The sequence below is a fragment of the Chelonia mydas genome, chromosome 6, assembly GCF_015237465.2.
Source record: "Chelonia mydas isolate rCheMyd1 chromosome 6, rCheMyd1.pri.v2, whole genome shotgun sequence".
NCBI lineage: Eukaryota > Metazoa > Chordata > Testudines > Cheloniidae > Chelonia > Chelonia mydas.
The window spans coordinates 86,278,168-86,292,800 of NC_051246.2; positions in this window are offsets into that span (position 1 = coordinate 86,278,168).

Sequence of the window (14,633 nt, forward strand, 5' to 3'; positions counted from 1 at the left end):
ACAAAGTAAAACTATTTCCCCATGTTTATTCCGCCCCCACAACTGTTCCTCACACATTCTTGTCAACTGCTGGAAATGGCCCACCTTGATTATCACTACAAAAGGTTCCCCTCCCCCGCCCCGCTGGTAATAGCTCACTCTTACCTGATCACTCCCCTTACACTGTGTATGGTAACACCCATTGTTTCATGTTCTCTGTGTATATAAAATCTCCCCACTCTATTTTCCACTACATGCATCCGATGAAGTGAGCTGTAGCTCACGAAAGCTTATGCTCAAATAAATTGGTTAGTCTCTAAGGTGCCACAAGTACTCCTTTTCTTTTTGCAAATACAGACTAACACGGCTGTTACTCTGAAACCTGTCAAATAAATGTGTTAGTCTCTAAGGTGCCACAAGTACTCCATTTCTTTTTGAGGGGGGTTGATGCTTGCGTGCCTTCGCCTAGGAGCCAGACTTGCTGCTGGCTGCTTCCAGGGTGCAGTGCGGTCCGCGGTGCCAGGACAGGCGGGAAGCCTGCCTTAGCACCCCCGCTGCGCTGCTGACCAGGAGTCGCCGGAGGTAAGTCTGCGCCAGCCCTGAGCCCCACCCTAAAACCTGGAATGCCTTCCTGCACCCCAAAGCCCTCATTCCCAGCCCCAGCCCAGAGCCCGCACCCCCAGCCCAGAGCCCTGACCCCCTCCTGCATCCCAACCCCAGCTCTGAGCCCCACCCCAAACCTGGGGCCCCTCCTGCACTCCAAAACCCTTATCCCTGGCCCTACCCCAGAGCCTGCACCCCCAGCCCAGAGCCCTGACCCCGTCCAGCACCCCAACCCCCTGCCCCAGCCCAGAGCCCCCTCCCACACCTTGAACCCCTCATTCCCAGCCCCACCCTGCAGCCCTCACCCCTGCACCCCAACCCTCTGCCCCAGCCCTGAGCCCCTTCCACACCCCAAATCCCTCATCCCCAGCTCTGTTGGGTCATGGGCATCAAGAATTTTCTTCAACTGGGTCCCGGGAGAAAAAGTTTGAAGACTACTGAGCTAGGTCAGCGGAAGAATTCTTTTCACACCCCAGTGCAGGGGCAATGCGTGGGGGGTGGGAGGCATGCAGGGTGACACCCATGACCGACAAAAGTTTTGCTGACAAAGTGCTTGTGTACACATAGCTTTAGTTTTCAGTCTCTTCATTCTTGTCATATAATTTGATATGGTCCTGCCTGCAATAGTTTTTTTGCCTAGAGTTAATTGATTGCTAATTAACTTAAGATAGCTAACACCTTTGTAAAGGCTAGTGTGGACACTCCCAGGTTGCAGACCTTTATTCTTTACCGTGGCTAAGCCTGTGGCTTCACTAGGAAAAAAGGTATATTTTTACCACAGTTAAATAAACCCATGTTAACATCCTAGTGAAGGTAGGCACTTGTGGTTTTAACTTCTATTAGCTTGCTGAGCTTGGAAACCACGAGTATAGCAGTAAATAGGTTTGTAACAATTGGGGAGTGTATTGGTTAGTATTTACAAATGTGTTATCTACAAGATAAAAAGGGGAAGAGGATAACTTTTTTTTTTAGGCCATACAATGTTGGGGGTTTTACTTTTTGTCCATTATAAAAATTATACAAGTGTAATTTTTTTTAATGTACTGATTAGTTACAGAACTACAATTGCTTTCCTATGTCATAGCAAGCACAATTAATCAGTTATCGTATCTAAGCACAGCAACTGCATAGGCAGTTCAGGCTCACAGAGTTACGAAAGTGTCTGCTCCCTAACATTCTCTTTTGCAGTGTAAAGTTTAGCTCAAGTACAAACCATGAAAGTTGATATGATAAATCAAAGAACAAATTTTGCTCTGTTACACTAGAACATCTTAACTGGAGTTCTCTGAGCACAAATGGAAGCAAAATATGGCTGCTAGTTCTTAAAACGGTTGGAGTATATTGAGCACCTATTGTTCATGTATTGAGATTATAAATAGCCAAAAATAACAGACAATTTAAAAACATCAATTGTTCAATTTATATAGCCTCATATGTAGGTGTATCTGAACAACCACAATGTCAGCCTTAATATTACGCTGCAGCCGTTTTGTTCAGTGCAGAATTCTGAATCCAATATGGTGGAGAACACTCTTTGCTAGGTCTAAAATCTTAATTCCCTCTCTGAAAATAAGGCTTAATTAAGAACATGACACTTCTTCCCTTCTGAGAATCCTGCTGGTGGCAACCCCATTAGTCATAAATTTGATCTTCCGATAGGCAATTTTTTCTTCTTTTAATCTCTTCCTGTCTCCAGAGCTGTTCACATGCCATCCAGCGATTTATTAGCAACAAAAATCAATACGTTATTAGGTGATTATCATACGTTAAAACTTAACAGTATGAATTCAGTAGCTATCACGCTTACACAGCTTTCAACTCATGCTGGGCAAACATTACCCTATTTCTTAAGAGTTCTTATCCTAATGTTTAAACAGGATGGAAACAGCTTTACAATCTGTGACACTGGCCTCCCACACTGTTGTCTTCCCAAATTATATCCCCTTTCACCAGCATGTAGGCCATGCTAGGCTCAGGAAAAACACCAATTGTAATTAAAAACTGTCTTTTCAAACACATTGCCCAGTTTATAGCCAGTATGAAATGTCTCTCCTCAGAGAATCTTCCAAAAGAAAATCCAATTCCTACAATGTACAGTAAAATGAGGGTTATTAAAAGGATTTTAATTTAAAAAAAATCTTATTTAAAAGACACAGTCAAGTTCTTTTTTCATAAGAGTCGAAATTATTTATTTATTGTGGTTTCTACAACCCATGGGACGTGTGAAGCAGAATCTGCATGTTGCGAGCACAGGATTATGACTTAACTGCAGGATAAAGGGGAAAGGGAAAAGTGGGCTTTGAGGGAGAAAGACCTTTTAGAACAACTATCTTACATAATTAGCAATAATAGCAAAGGAAATGCAAAGTATCACAATGAAAGGAAATAGCTGTTTACATAGATGCTGTCTTTATTCAGCTGTACTCTAATATAAAAGTCCCTTTTAAAGAGAGAACCTTGTCAGGTCACTATTCCTTCAACCCACTTATTACCCACTATAACCCAACAAGATGCTGAGATGGTGGGGAACTGGTACCCCTGCTATATCTATAACCTGCTTTTGAAGAAGCATATATTTTTAGGCCCACAAAGTAGACTATTTTTCACAAGTGATATTTTTGTACTGGCCTTCCTGTTGAGGTCTTGCACATCTATATTTGGTTAACACTGTTATGCTAGGATACATAATACATATAAGCACATCATTTCCATTTTCTAATTGCTCCACAGGCATACTGATAAGCCACATAATGACTGTACAACAACTGTCAAGACTTATACAATTTGTTTCCAATTTACAGTGTGAGTAGATATTTACTGACAAAAGCTCAATGGAAATTCTTCAACACCGACAAAAGCTCAATGGAAATTCTTCAACACATTCAAGCACATTCAATAACTGACAACACATAACTACACCACAGAATTGCCATGGAATGAAGGTTGTGAAAGCTGGGTAAGGAGAGTTAGAGCTTTTGACACTATAAAGGTATGGGAAATGGTTTGGAATTATGCGATAAACACATTAGCTGGATGTTTCTGCAAAAGTATTCAGCAGCAAAATTGTTAACTGTCTGGCAATGTAACATCTTTGGGTTAACACCCTCTTGAGATGAATGGAAGCGGCTCACATTTCCCAAAGAACTATTGTATCAGGCTGTCTACAGATTCAGAGAGTATATCTACACCAGGAAACCAACTTCTTTTTTTTCTTTTTTTTTCAGTGCTGCTACAGCTGCATAGGTCTTAATGATGGTGTTAACTCAGTCCTTGAGTTGGCACAGGTATTTTTACTACTGGGTCATAGTATAAACTGTAGTGGAGACTGGGTGCAAACGTTTTACTATCTTGTGAAGAGGAAAGCTGTAGAATAGACTGGTACAGGCATTTTACTTCCATACCACCTAATTCTGCCTATGTAAATCATTTTTGTCCAGTCAGTGTTAGAGCTTACACAGTGAGTAGCACCATGCAGACACACTCGTGCTGAAATATGGCTACAGAACTTCCTAGTGTAGATAAGGTCAGGGAAGTGGGAAATGTGGTCTAGATGAAATTACTATAACGTGGGTACACAACTGGTTGAAAAAAAACCATACTCAAAGATCAATTATCAATGGTTTGCCGTCGGACTGGGAGGCTATATCTAGTGGGGTCCCACAGAGGTCTGTCTTAGGTCTGGTACTAGTCAATATTTTAATTAATAAGTTGGATAATGGAATGGAGAATATGCTTATAAAATTTGCGGCTACCAAGCTGGGAGTGGCTGCAAGCACTTTGGAGGGCAGGATTAGAATTCAAAATGACCATGACACCTTGGAGAAATGCTCCAAAATCAACAAGATGAAATTCAGTAAAGAAAAGTGCCAAGTATTACTCTTAAGAAGGAAAAATTAAATTCACAAATACAAAGTGGGGAATAGGCAGGAGTACTGCAGAAAAGGATCTGGGGGTTATAGTGAATCACAAATTGAATATGAGCCAACAATGTGATGCAGTTGCAAAATCATTCTAGAGTATATTAACACAAGTGTTGTATGAAGTGTCCACTTCTGGGTCACACACATAAAGAAAGATGTGGACAAATTGGAGAGAGTCAAGAGGAGCTCAGCAAAAATGATAAAAGGTATTGAAAATCTGTGAGGAAAGGTTAGAAAAACTGGGCATGTTTAGTCTTGAGAAAAGAAGACTAAGTGAGGACTTGATAACAGTCTTTAGGTATATTAAGGGCTGTTCTAAAAAGGATGGTGATCAATTGTTTTCCATGTCCACTAAAGGTCTGACAAGAAGTAATGGTCTTAATCTGTAGCAAGGGAAGTTTAGGTGAGATATTAGGAAAAACTTTCTAATTATAAGGATAGTTAAGTACTAGAATAGCTTCCAAGGGAGTTTGTGGAATTCCTGATGTTGGAAGTATTTAAGAACAGATTACGCACACATCTGTCTGGATGATCTAGGTCAGGGGTCGGCAACCTTTCAGAAGTGGTGTGCCAAGTCTTCATTTATTCACTTGAATTTAAGGTTTCGCATGCCAATAATCCATTTTAACGTTTTTTAGAAGGTCTCTCTCTATAAGTCTATATATTATATAACTAAACTATTGTCGTATGTAAACAAGGTTTTCAAAATGTTTAAGAAGCTTCATTTAAAATTAAATTAAAACGCTGATCTTATGCCGCATTTTCAATTCACCTAGGCCGGCAGCAGGCTGAGTGGGGCCTGCGGCCAGGACCCCGGCTGGAAAGGGGCTGGCAGCCAGAACCCCAGACCGGCAGTGGGCTGAGCGGGGCCAGCGGCTGGGACCCCAGACTGGCAGTGGGCTGAGCAGCTCAGCCCGCTGCCACTCAGCCCACTGCCAATCTGGGGTTCCGTCTGCTGGCTCCTGCCAGCCAGGGTCCCGGCTGCCGGCCCCGCTCAGCCCGCTGCCGGTCTGGGATCCTGGCCCTGCCCACATAGAGTGGATACCTACCTTCTCCATGGTTCCAACCTATTCTCTTCCTCTCTCTCTCTGCACTGAGCTGAGGGTGAGAATTCACTGAGCACAGGGCTGGGGGTGAAGGAGCAGGCTGGGGGTTGGGGTGCAGGGTCTGGTCAGGAGCTAGAATGAGGGAGGGGGCTCAGGGTTGGGGCAAGAGGTTTGGGTGTGGAGTGCTTACCTGGGGAGCTCCCATTTGGTGCGAGGGGTGCAGGTGGGAATGTGGGGCGGGGGGTGCAGGAGCTCCTGTTTGGTGCTCAGGGTGAGGGTGGGAATGTGTGGGGTGCAAGAATCAGGACATGGGGTGTGAGGGGGCTGGGTATGTGTGGGCGGTGCAGGAGTCAGGGCATGGGGTGTGGGAGGGCTGGGAATGTATGGGGGTACTGGAGTCAGGGCTGGGGTGTGTGGGGGGTGCAGTGGTCAGGGCAGAGGGCCGAGAGTGTGTGAGAGGATGCAGGGCTCAGGGCACGGGGCTGGGAGTGTGTGTGGGGGGGTGTAGGGGTCAGGGCAGAGGGCTGGGGGTGTGGGCTGGGGTTGTGGGGGTGTTCCCAGCCTCCTGCCCAGAGCAGCTCACGGCAGGGGGCTGGAGGGGATATGCCTTGACTCCACCCCCCTTCCCCAAGGCACCATCCCCACCTCTTCTCCGCCTCCTCCCCAGAGCAGCGAGTGTGCTGCGGCTCTGCTTCTCCCCCTCCCGTGCGAGGGCCATCAGCTGATCGGCGGCAGGGAGAGGAGGAGGGGCAGGAGTGAAGCACGCTGGGGGAAGAGGCGGGGGAGGGGGAGCTTGCCTGCCCTGCAGCAGCAGCTGGCAGGACCAAGCTTCTTCACCCTGCTCGGGGGGGCGCAGAAGAGCAGGCCGGGGTGGGCAGGATTTTTAATGGCATGCTGCTGCCTGCCGGGGCCCTGGCCTGTGTTCGGCAGCTGGCTGAGCGGGGCTGGCAGCTGGGATCCGGCAGGCAACACCGTGCCATTAAAAATCGGCTCGCGTACCGTCTTTGGCACATGTGCCATAGGTTGCCGACCCCTGATCTAGGTCTACTAGGTCCTGCCTCAGTGTAGGGGACTGGACTAAATGACCTCTTGAGGTCTTTTCCAGCCCTACATTTCTTTGAGTCTATTAAATCAATGGTTTCAGAGTAACAGCCGTGTTAGTCTGTATTCGTAAAAAGAAAAGGAGTACTTGTGGCACCTTAGAGACTAACCAGTTTATTTGAGCATGAGCTTTCGTGAGCTACAGCTCACTTCATCGGATGCATAGCATATCGTGGAAACTGCAGAAGACATTATATACACACAGAGACCATGAAACAAAACTTCCTCCCACCTCACTCCCCCGCTGGCAACAGCTTATCTAAAAAGAAAAGGAGTACTTGTGGCACCTTAGAGACTAACCAGTTTATTTGAGCATGAGCTTTCGTGAGCTACAGCTCACTTCATCGGATGCATAGCATATCGTGGAAATATGCTATGCATCCGATGAAGTGAGCTGTAGCTCACGAAAGCTCATGCTCAAATAAACTGGTTAGTCTCTAAGGTGCCACAAGTACTCCTTTTCTTTTTACGAATACAGACTAACACGGCTGTTACTCTGAAGCTTATCTAAAGTGATCCTCAAGTAGAGCCAGGGGTTTCAAAGGGGGATGGGCTGTTGCCAGCAGGAGAGTGAATTTGTATGTGTGTGTGGGGGGGGGCGGGGGGAAAGGGTGAGAAAACCTGGATTTGTGCTGGAAATGGCTCTACTTGAGGATCACTTTAGATAAGCTGTTGCCAGTGGGGGAGTGAGGTGGGAGGAAGTTTTGTTTCATGGTCTCTGTGTGTATATAATGTCTTCTGCAGTTTCCACGATATGCTATGCATCCGATGAAGTGAGCTGTAGCTCACGAAAGCTCATGCTCAAATAAACTGGTTAGTCTCTAAGGTGCCACAAGTACTCCTTTTCTTTTTATTAAATCAATGCAGCCTTGGTTTGCATTGGGTCACATTTGAAAGGTTAACTTTGCAACGATAAGAACAAGAAACATTTTTGTCGAAGCTAACGTCTTGTTTTCAGTGGGGCTAGCCCACAGAAACACACGATTCACACTACGTGAAGTATCCTGTTGTCAGGCAGATAGATTCTGAGATACTATTCTGCAGCATGGGATAAACTCCATGGCAAATTCCATGACTCCACCCATAAGGGCCATCAGCGCCCTCAACTCTCATAGATTTTAATTGAATCATTAAATAACAACATCTTTAATTAACAGGGATTCTCTAATCATACTTTCTGGCTTGGAAGTGAGATATCACAGAGACCTCTGCCAGATTAGGACATGATCTAATAAATAGATTACATCAATTCTATGGGCTAGTTCTAGATGGCTATCTACCAGGAAGCCAGGATGTAATCAAGATGTGATTTGAAGGGGGAAGGGACAGATCTATCCTTTAATCAGAAAGTTTCATACTAAAGCCACCCCTCCCAAAAACTAATTGGAAATTAGTTAAGGTAAAGAAGTTAGTTTAAAAATTAAGTTGTGATTATTGGAGCATAAATATTTGTTATGGTGCAATACATTAGTGTCAATCTGGTTAATGGCTGCAACTTTGGCTTCAAGTTGTCCCATTTCTCTCTCCCATAAGGAAGAAAAACTCAAACTATTGTTTTAAAAACATAATTAAACAAGAGATCTCTGCCACACTATGGTGAGATCTGAGAAGTCAATTACCTCGATACATCAAGTGTGTGCTGTATTGGATTCTATTCTTGAGGCTAAGGAGTTTATCATTGAGGCCAAGATATATTTACTCCTTGATTGTATGTGCTTCCTATGTGTAGGACCAAAGGGCCTGATTCAAAGCCCATTTGAGTCAATGGGAGTCTTTCCATTGATGTCAGAGTGTTTTGGATCAGGCCCAATATACATATTCTTTTTATATGAGGTTTTAAGCACTCCAGATGTCAACGACATCAGTGGCTCATATATGGATAATGGAATGGATCACTTTTTGTTCACTTTTTTCATCAATTTGTGTGCCTATCAAAACTCCCATACTCTTTCCAAAGAAAGCCCCACAAACTAAATCAAGCTATATTATCATCTCAAAAAGTAAGTTACTGTTTCAACAATAAATCATTTTAGTGTAGTATTAATAATAATTTTATAATTAATAGTAAGGACAGGTAAGTTATACAGAGCAATGTGGATCAGTTAGTAAACTGGGCTCATTTGAACTCCACATTTTTTAATACAGCCAAAAGCAAGGTCAGACATCTAGGAATAAAGACTGTAGCTCACAATGATGGACTATCTATATTATGCTTTGGGGGACAGCATCCTGGAGAGCAGGAACTTCGAAATAGATGTAAGGTTCGTGGGGGATAAGCAGCTGAACCTGAGCTCCTAGTGCAGTGCTATGGCTAAGGAAGTTAACATGAGCCTTGTGACTGGTTGTTGCACCAGAGTTTGCACTGGTAGAATGCACCTTGTTTTGGTGGAGGCATGTTTGTGGCCACTTTTACCTCTGTCTCACACTGAAATCTCTCTCAGGTTATTTGGTATAATTATTTCTCATTTGGGAATAATGAAGTCCCTCATGGTAAAGTTATATTGATGCTGGGGCAAACAGTACAAGAAGGCCTCTGACTGCATTCCCATCCTGCATCATTCCCTTCAGTAGAGACTTGTCTGGTAATCTGTTTGACCTCTATTGTTCAGGGGTCAGAGTGACCAGAAGTCCCCTAGGTTTTTAAAGGCTTACAAAGCATTAAAACTACTAAGCCCTCAAGAGAATATTCCTTCGTGCAAACAGTGTCTTCTGTTCATGGCCAGGCTCAGGTTTCAGGATGGTGCAGAAAGGAAGTCATTGATTTTCCTGGCCCACAAGGTGAGAAGTAGAGTAAACAAAACTGATTTTTTAAATATGGGGGCTGCAACAACAAAAAATATAAAAATAAAAGATTCATTTCAGGTCAAACAAAACATTTTCTTCAACTCAAAACAATTTCTCCTCTCTTTTTTGTTTCATTTCATGCTTAGGGTTGTTTTTTTAACCCTTTGTTTAAAAGAAAAATCTAGCTACGTTTTAAAATAAAACATTTCAAGATGAAAAGTCTCAAAATATTTTGCTTCAAAATGTCAAAACAAACTGCTTTGACTTTTTTTGAAAAAAAGTCGTTGGGTTTTTTTTGGTTGAAACTATTCACTGAATTCGACTTGAATTCACAAATAGTTTCAGTCAACCCAAAACCACATTTTTGGGTGAATAAACTATTTGTCTGAAAATCTTTAGCCCAATGTTAATGAGGAGTGAGTACAGCTAGGCACTGGAAAGTCCAGGTGTGGTCCAGATCCAACTTAACACAGACCCAGCCTGAAACCCTGGCACAGATGCCAGAACCTGCATATCCCACACAGTGGGGAACTCAAGTAAGTATATGAATAATCATGACAATTACTAGCCAGTTCCTACACAAACACTGAGGTCAAATTATTATCTTCTAGCTTTTAACTATTGGCAAAGCCTCTCTAGCCATCACCATGCGTGTTGGAACTGTGTGTGGAAATACTAGGAAGGAGGGCAGCAGTGTCCTTCCCTTCATCCTACTCCACTGGCACTGGTACAAGCTCCATCTGCCATTTCACCTCCCCACTCTGGTAAGAATGTTCCAGTTCTCCACCATCTCTAAAAACACTCACCATTCCCCTGATCTGGGTTGGGACCTGCCCCAAATCCCATTTTTAAAACTTTGCAGTTGGCTTTCCAAACTGCACCTCCTCCCCAATATTTTGCCTAAAATAGTGGAGTGGCAAAAATCGGCATTTTGCAAACAAAAGTACTTTCATCTCAATAGTACACCACAGCACACTGATATTTTTTTTAAAGCATGCAACTAAATCCATTACTGACACATGGCAGACATGGTGGGAGGTGCATCAGTAGCAACATTATGCAATATCTGTGGTGCAATGGCTATAACAAAATTGATTCACGGTGAATATCATGTACACTCTATGATGATGCATGTAAAGTATGTTCATCGACTCAGTTCCTGAATTAATGTGATGGCATGCACTTCGATAAACGCATTTAGCAGCCAAGGTAGAATACACCTGAGGTAGCAAAAAATTGATAGCACTTTCCAGCCAATATATGCTACTCGGTAAAAGAGCATGATTTTCTGTGGTGCAACAACATCATGCACAAATACATACACATACATTACGCAGACCCACCATCTCTCATTCAGAAATCAGTGGGAAGATAAAATACACTGACCACATGAACCTCAAAATACTGAATGGTTCATCATGCCATGTGACAGAGCAAGACAAATATAATAAGAGCACCTTGCTTAGGGCTGGGGTTCAAGGAGACTAGATGTTCTCAGTGCCATGGCTTACAGCTTGAGAAGCTTGTTAATCTTCACATGAACTGTTCTTGAATCTAAAGGTTCTATTTCAGAGAACATTTTGAACGAGTAATACCTTATTTTTGCCCACCCATTATGGGGGAGAGGTGATTTGTCTGAGTGAACCACAGTAGACTACATTCCCATGAAGTGCTGGTGGAGTGGCAAGGGGTGGGGTCATCATGGAAAAGAGCTTGGCTGCATATTTCCCCAGATGGCCCCTAGACCTCTTAAAAAGCTCCCTTCTCTGCCACTTTGGGATTCTTCTCAGGGATATATCCTCCAGGATCCCAACAGCTACAGGAAGTTAAATTTATTTACTAAATATTCCCTTTACTTGTAATACAAGACCCTATTCACCCCTCTAGTATTTCCAGGAGAAGTTCTGCAAGATGCTGAACTTGCAAATCAAGGAGAATAACATTCACCATCCTGAGGGCTTGAATGCAGTATTTGCCTAAGAGATCTTTGTTGAAGTCTACATATGTGTTTCTAAGTGGGAAAAATAAAGACTTTGGAACATTTCTCTATCACGGAATGCCTGCATCCCTAGCACTAACCAGTGTTTGTTTTTTGATTAATCAGTTTGCTTAAAGAGCAGGATCCTATAATGTAACCCCTCCCCCCACACACACACACCTGTAGAACTTCTGGTAAATATCTGAGCCAAAAGAAACAGAATCATGTTTTCTGATCTTATGTCCACATGCCAGCAGAACTTGTGAATGGCAAGAAAAGTGTTTGAAGAGAGGAGGAAGGACAGATAAATACATGGACATGGTTCAGTTGACGAAATGGCAGACAAAACGACTGGAAAAAACAGTGGGGCAGAGGAAGAGAATCAGGCAACCCAAGGAAATGTGCCTGGCACTGCAAAGCAGAGAGAATGTAGGCTATTGACAGGAAACATACATCCCCAGCAGAGGCAATTCCCAATTCACTCCTACCCACTGGACAGTAACTCCTGCAATGATACGTTGTTAATAAACTACAAGTGTTTTATCAACAAGGGTCTTTTTACTGTAAGCAATAGACAGGAGACCAGTAACACAGACAGTAGAGACCAGCACTATGGCCCATCCTTATCATTACTTGAATATTATAGCACCTTGAGATCAACACCGGTAACTGGTCTAGTATCCAGCTGCTCAAAATTAGCAGTCGCTATACTTCACTTTCCCAGCCAGGTGAAAGAATTTCTCGCTTGATTTCATAAATGTTACGCAGTGCACAGAAGGCAGATATAAAAGATGGGACATTTTCCTTGCTGAGATCAAGCTGTGTTATGAGACATGTCACCTGCCCTTAGTCTTCTGAAGGCACACTCATTCTGCAGCTAATGCTTAAAGGGTTCCTTGTTAATTTCCAGCCTACCAGTATAGTCATCAACCAGTATAGTCAATCAATTGGAACAGCGGGGCAGGGGGGAGAATCACTGATTTCAGTTTGTCAAATACTCCCTGAACATTCTGGCATCATGCACTTTTCTGGACAAGCCAATGTTAATATCACTGAGGCATCCCCAGTGATCCACCATGGCCTGCAGAAGCATTAAGTGCCCCTCCCGGTTTATATACTTAGAAGCTAGGTGAGGGGGATACAACATGTGCATATGAATCCTGTCTAAAGCTCCACTACAATTAGAGAAGCCCAGATGCTCTAATCCATCTATTATTTCCGACACACTGACCAGACTGACCCCCCTAAGCAGCTGCATTGCCGTGCACACCACAGTGATGACTGCCCAACTGTAGTTTTCCCATACCAAATTGGGTCCCCACTGATCAGCAGCAATATGAGGTTACAAGCTTTCACACTACGATTACCTCTTGCTTCTCCATGCGAAGGGCAGCTCTTATCCTGATGTTCTGACGCTGCAGGGCCTGGGTTCATCACACAACTCCAGGAATGTGTCCTGCCACATGAAGTTCTGGAGCCACTGCTGGCCATCCCAAATCTACAAAATGATCAAGTCCCACCAAATAATGCTCGTTGGACTAGCTCAAAAAGTCACTGCACCAAGTGTAACTGGTGGACAGAACAAGGAGGAGTTGCATCCACTTCCTTTATGTGCAAGTTCTTCTCTGATGAGTCAGTCTACCTCCAGTGACCATCCCTGTGCAACAGGGTCATATTTTCTGGCCTAACAAAGGACAAAACACTACATTACTCCATCCTCAGCCATGTAAGTGGTGAGCAGTTCAGAACTGGCACAGGTGAGTGGCAAATTATGGGATATATGAGAGAAAAAGCTGGATGCTTGACTTCAGCTCCCACAATTCTCTGTGACACCAGGTGGTATCCCACAGTACACAGCAGAAAATCCCCACTCAGGTGGCAGGCAGTGTGGAGGACATTAGGTATCTACCTGTAGCATACCGTACTTTTAGTGACCCAGCATCTTGCTGTGTGGACACAAATGTTGTGACAAGCACCGTTGCAAGGGCACAATGTAGTTTTTTCAATTGTCATCACGTTCCCATTATGCCTCTGGCGTTTAGGGCAGCGATGAAACTCCTCCACTCCTGTCTGTTTCTTTTCAATTGTACTATACCACTAATTCTGTGCTGGTGCAGCTTGTTGTGTTTAAACAAACCCTTAGAAGTATAAGAAGGGGACTATCAAGTAGGATTAGGGAGGTGGTATTACCACTGTATACAGAATTAGAAAACTGGAAAGGGTTCAGAAAAAAGTTACAAAAATGATTTGAGGTCTGGAAAACCTGCCTTTCAGCAAGAGACTTAAAAAGCTTAAGTATCTACACAGAAGATTCGTGATAGTAGAGGGCTCTTTTATCTAGCAGACAAAGGCATAAGGAGATCCAATGACTTGAAGATCAAGATAGACAAGTGCAGACTAGAAATCAAGGATAAAGCTTTAACAGTGAGAGTAATTAAGTTGGAACAATTTACCAAAGTCTGTAGCAAATTTTCCATCATTTGAAGTCTTTTAATCAGGACTAGAGACCTTTCTACAAGTTATGCCCTAGATCAACCAGAAATTAGGGACCTGATGGGGAAATAACAGAGTGAAATTCTATCACCTGGGTTATGCATGAGGGCAGACTAGATGATCACAATGGTTCCTCCTGGCCTGAAAATCTATGAATTTAAAGACAAGAAATAACTTTGTAGGAATCTGACTCTAACAGCATTTGCTCTCTCTTTCCTGTTCTAAGCATTAATATATTAAGCTGAATTTAAGGAAAAGATCTTGAAAAGATTGATTTTTTTCCCCCCTCAAACATAGACTGCTTTCAGTTTGGCTGGGAAATTGGAGAAAGGACAAGACCCACTGAATCTTGAAGTGGAATGAAATCACAGTGATCGTAGATGGTGGCTGCACTCATGTTTGGGAAGATTATTATATTATTGTTTATTTATATTACAGTAACGGCTAGATTATTTTTCCTTATGCTTTTGTTGCTAAAGACGCTCTGCTGTATAGTCTGACCTTCTGAAATTTCTCCATAGAAAACTGGAATTTGGAACGTCTTGTCTTTTATTTAATCAAAGATTCAGACTGATATGCTAAACCTCATGTAAATTTGTTATTTGTGGGTATCAGAAGAGCTGATTAAAGTTAGCAATTGGAAGTTGGGGGGAATGGGACAAAGCCTATCTAGAATGTGTTCATCTGCTGTCTCTAGTGCCTTTTTTAGAAGTTTCTCCCAGAAAAAAA